At 37.0% G+C, this 5,661-nt stretch overlaps 1 non-coding gene across 1 annotated transcript; it reads right to left on the minus strand.

Moving 5' to 3' along the window:
• Positions 1-578: 578 nt before the first annotated feature.
• LOC128284935 (small nucleolar RNA R71) lies at positions 579-685 on the minus strand. The gene has a single exon (XR_008275353.1). It is a non-coding gene; the product is annotated as a small nucleolar RNA R71 (small nucleolar RNA).
• Positions 686-5,661: the final 4,976 nt, after the last annotated feature.

Genomic DNA, 5,661 nt, shown 5'->3' on the forward strand with positions numbered 1-5,661 from the left:
AATTTTGTGTTTTCCTTTTTAGGTGTTTATGAGCATAGATCGGATTATCGATTTACTCCCAGTAGACCCTGAAATTGATTGAACTTTCAGATAAAGAAGACGTGAACCAACAGTTGAAAGACAAGTCGAGATGGACCTTGGAAATCAAAATCAAGACCAAGGTAATGAAGCTGATCGTGTACAAAATCCCATCCTCATTGTCGATGATAGAGATTGATGCATCAGACAATATGCTATATCACTTTTCAATGAGTTAAATCTAGGAATTAGAAGGCTAGATATTGAGACAACCTAATTCGAATTGAAACCAGTGATGTTTCAAATGCTACAAATGGTGGGCCAATTTAGTGGTATGCCCATAGAAGACACATCTCCACCTTCGATTGTTTATGGAGGTGAGTGATTCATTCAAGATAGCCAGTGTGACTGAAGACGCACTGAGATTGAAGTTGTTTCTGTACTCGTTGTGAGATCAAGCACGAGTATGGCTGAATTCATTGCCACCAAGTTTCATATCTCCATGGCAAGAATTAGCAGAGAGATTTTTGGTTAAGTATTTTCCGCTTAGTAAGAACTCTAAGTTGAGGAACGAGATCACAACTTTCCATCAATTGGATGCCGAGTCTTTGTATGAGGCTTGGAAGCAATTCAAGGAGTTACTTCGTAAGTGTCCTCATCATGGGATTCCTAATTGTATCCAGTTGGAGACATTCTATAATGGTCTTAATGCTCATACAAGACTGATGGTAGATGCTTCTGCGAACAGTGCAATTTTGTCTATGTCTTATAATGAGGCTTATAAGATCATCGAGAAGATCGCAAGTAATAACTATCAATAGCCAACAAATCGAACAGCTTTAGGAAGACGTATAGCTGGAGTTCATGAAGTTGATGCTCTCACTTTGTTATCAGCTCAGGTATCATCTATTTCCTCTATGTTAAAGCAGTTTACCGCTAATAGTGCTAATAATTTTATAGCTCAACCACCAAGTCCGTTTGAAGTAGTTTCCTGTGTGTACTATGGGGAATGTTATTCTTTCGAGAATTGCCCATTGAATCCTAAGTCAGTGTATTATATGGGGATCCAACATCAAAATAGTAGTGGACAAGGACCCCAGTCCAACTTCTATAATCCTTCATGGCGTAATCACCCTAACTTTTCTTGGAGCAACCAAGGAAATGGACCAAACAACAACTTTATGCAACATAGACCCAACCAATCTCAAAGGATTAAACAGCAAGCTCCAAAACTAGCCTAAGCTGAATCATCAAATAGTTTGGAGAACTTGTTGAAAAAATATATGGCAAAGAATGACGCTTTGATCCAGATCCAAGCAGCAACACTAAAAAATTTGGAAAACCAAATGGGCTAATTAGCTACAGGGCTTCGTAATAGACCGTAAGAAACATTTCCAAGCAATACTGAGAATCCAAAAAACTTGGGTAAAGAACATATCAAGGTAGTGGCATTATGAAGTGGTAAAATTATGGAACATTGATTGATTGATGTCGAAGACGAGCCTGTTGAAAAGGAGGAAAGTCAACCAGCTGTTGAAATTCCTACACCAAAAGAATCAGAAACTGCAAAAACTGACAAGGTAAATCCTAACATAGTGAATTCAGATACTTTAACATCTTCTTTGGATGCAGATTTAGCTACTTAGAAGAGTTGTCTGGTTCAACTGAAAGTTCCATCACCTCCATATTCACAAATATTGTAGCAACACAAGTAGAAACATAAGGTACAATTCAAGAAGTTTTTGGATGTTTTGAAGCAATTACAGATCAATATTCCATTGGTGGATGCTTTAGAAAAAATGTCAAATTACGTTAAGTTTATGAAGGATGTACTATCCAAGAAGAAACGATTGAGTGAGTATGAGATTGTCGCCTTGACAAAGGAGTGCAGTGCGTTCTTGCAGAACAAGCTGCCATCGAAATTGAAGGATCCAGGAAGCTTTACGATACCCTATAACATTGGTAAATCTTACTATGGTAAAGCTTTATGTGACTTAGTAGCAAGTATCAACTTGATGCCTAAGTATCAACTTGACCTACAATTGTGACGCTCTAACTAGCGGATCGATCTTTAGCATACCTCGAAGGAAAGATCGAGGATGTTTTGGTAAGAGTAGATAAATTTATTTTTCCTATTGATTTCATTATTCTAGATTTTGAAGCAGATAAGGGAGTGCCAATTATCCTTGGGAGACCTTTCCTAGCCACGGAAAGAACATTAATTGATGTGCAGAAAGGCGAACTCACCATATGAGTTCAAGATGATTAAGTAACTTTTAACATTCTTAAAGTGATGAAATTTCCTGATCTGACAGAAGAGTGTTCAGTTATGGAAGAAATAGAAAACTTGATTTCTGTGGAAAGCAATTTTGAAGAAGATCCATTGGAGAAAGCCTTAGGGTTTGACCCTTTGGAGGATGAAGAAAGTGAAGAAAACATGGTTCTGGTGGAAGCCAATCCGAGATATTTTATTCAATCCACACAGTTTGAACCGTTGGAGATGGAAGTCAGAGAATTTGTGCAACCCAAATTGTCAATCGAAGAACCACCTACACTCAAACTAAAGGTACTTCCTTCCCATTTGAAATACGTTTATTTCGGTGACTATTCCACTTTGCTTGTGATTATTTCAACAGAACTGACAAAAGATCAAGAAGAACAACTAATTTCTGTTCTAAAGAAATTTAAGAAAGCAATTGGTTGGACTGATATTCGAGGTATAAGCCCTTCATTTTTCATGCACAAAATTATTTTAGAGGAAGGTGAAAAAACTCGAATTGATAGGCTATAACATCCCAAAATTGGGCCTAGTCAAAATAGTGGTTTCGGGACCACAAATCTAACATTAAAATATTTTTTTATGATTATTATGAGGTCTAGGATATGAAAATAAACATGTGTTAAAGTTTCATGAAAAAATTTTAAGTATAAGGTGTCCAATTGGAAATTAGGGACCAAATTGAATAAATTGCAAAACTTGGGTTCTTGAAGCAATTAGTGTGAAATTGCTATGGATTATTAATTAGGAGACCTAAAATATGAATTTTCCTAATTTATAAGTTTTTGGACAAAAATGAGCATGCATAGAAAATTTTGGAAGGTTATTAAGGAAGGACATTTTGGTCATTTGGTAATAAATGAAATAAAAAGGGAAAAAGAAAGCTAAAATTAGCCATCATCTTTCTTGTGGCTGTCGAAATTCTCTATAGTCATAGCTAGGGTTTTGGTTCAACATTTCAAGCTTGATAGTAAGTATTCCCTAGCCCCGTTTTTTATGTTCTTTATGTTTTTGAGATCCTCGTAACATGTTCTCTCTATTTCTACCCATTTTTCAAGCTAGGGTTCATGTTTAAAAATTTACCCATGCATGAGATGCTTGTGTTTTGATGATTTATGGAGGAATATGAGAGTTTAAAGGATAGTAAACAACTTTTACTAAGTAGTTTTTCATGGAAATGACTTAAGGGACCATTTTGTAAAAGTTGTAAAAATAGGTATAAAAATGTGAAATGAAAGAAAATGTGGGCTGCTATAAGCAAGAAAAATATTCAGCTAGGCTTGGTAACTTAGAAATTCCATTCATTTCATTATACGAGCCTTAGGACTAAATTGTAAAAATTGTGAAAGGTTAGGGGCAAATTGGTCATTTTGCCCGGGGTGAGTCTTAAGCCGAAAATGAACAATGCGAGGTATTAATAATTTATTTTTAACTGATATAGACCCCGGGGAACCAATTTCAGAGGTCGACCATGGAAAACAAAAGGTTTTGGAATAACTGAAATACAAACCCGAAGCAATTACCAAGTAAGTTCGTGTAACTCGAAGTAGACTCTTAATATACTTAAAAATGTATATTTATGTATGCATTATAATATTAGAAATTATTGTGAAACAAGGTATGATAAATATTGTGTTGATAAATTTCCCGGTTGAATAAAAAGGATATGTAATGGATTCTCGAAATGAATAGATGTAAAAAGGATCTATCCCAGACGGGTGTTCCTTTAGTGATCGAGCCTCCCGAAGAATAAGGGTGCTGAAATGGATTTAGCCCGGACTGGTAATCCAATTAGGGTCTGAATTTAGCTTTGAACTAGTATTTCAGATCCAAGCTCATTAGAGTACATGTCATTGTAAGGATTTAGCTCGGACGGTAATCCCGACATTACTCTATGAGTTTGCATTACGGGAGATTTAGCCTGGACTAGTAATCCCATCGTAAGAGTGAGGTTCACCGGAGTGCATATTTAAAATGATCACTTACACGATTTGACAGTAAATGAGATGTCCATCGAGATTCCGAGAAGTTCAACGGGATTAAAATGAGGAACGAAAATAGAAATGCTTGAAATGATGTGCTCATCTAAGAGTAATGCTATAATGTACTTGCACGAGACTAACTTGATGGTTGAGTGTATGTGATAGGAAAATTATACTATGCATGTTTGGCATGAATATCCATTATGGATGTATGCTAAATAACCGGTAAGTTTACCTTCCCGTTATCCGAACTTACTAAGCATGTGAATGCTTACCCCCTTTCATTTCCCTTGTCTTATAGAGCTCGAGGACTCGTGAAGATTGGAAGATGGTTGGAGCATTGTTAACACTATCAAATTTTCTTGCTTTGGTATATAGAAACTTTTATTTTATTATAATGGCATGTATAGGATTCTTGGTCATTTTGTTATATGTGTCATTTGGCTAGCCAATGTAAGGGCTTGAATGATATCCTTATTTATTTTGTATATGGCCATGGGATATGGCTCATTTTGATGTAGGTTGTAAACTTACTAATTGTGCATAGTTATGCTTAAATGTTTCATGTGATGGTTAAATGCGGTATATCATGAATAGACATGTGAAATGTGGCCAAATCACTTGGAGATGGTTATGTCATAATTGGCAATAAGTTATAAAATGAGCCAAGTATAAAATGTGACTATTGAAGTGGTAATCCTTAATACAAAAAGGATAACCTAGCATGTGCTAAATCAATGAGATGAGATTAACACGCAATAGACTATGCCAAGGTGGGTTATGGACATATTTAGGCCATGTTAAATACCATTGAAGTTTATAAATGTGTATGGATGTTGAGGATGACCATTGGTTTGGAAAATAGCCTCCAAAAAGGTACACACAGGTAGACACATGGGCATGTGTCTAGGCAGTGTGTGACACACAGCCTGCCCCTTGGGCGTGTTGCTCAACCATGTGTCCCTTGCACCTTGAATTTTTAGGTCGGTATGCATGATAGTAAACACACGGGTAGAGACACGGTTGTGTATCTTAACTGTGTGGAGGACATGGCCTTGGACATGGGCGTGTGCCTTGTCCGTGTGCCCCTAGATGGATGATGACATCATAAATAGAATGTCCAGGTTTTTGGACACGGGTGATGACACGGACGCGTCTAGGCCGTGTGAGAGACACAGGCCAGGGACATGGGTGTGTGCTCGGCAGTGTGAAAACCCCTGTAGGTTTGAAATGAAAAATAAATTCCAATAATTCAACACGGGGGCATGTCCCAATGCACACGCAGGTGTGTATTGCCTCCACACAGCGTGTGAGGCTTAAACCTAGAAATTTTTAAAGTTTTCTAAAGTTCTCGCTTAGTCCTGCATCACTTTTAATGCATGT

Source organism: Gossypium arboreum, chromosome 11 (genome assembly GCF_025698485.1).
Source record: "Gossypium arboreum isolate Shixiya-1 chromosome 11, ASM2569848v2, whole genome shotgun sequence".
NCBI lineage: Eukaryota > Viridiplantae > Streptophyta > Magnoliopsida > Malvales > Malvaceae > Gossypium > Gossypium arboreum.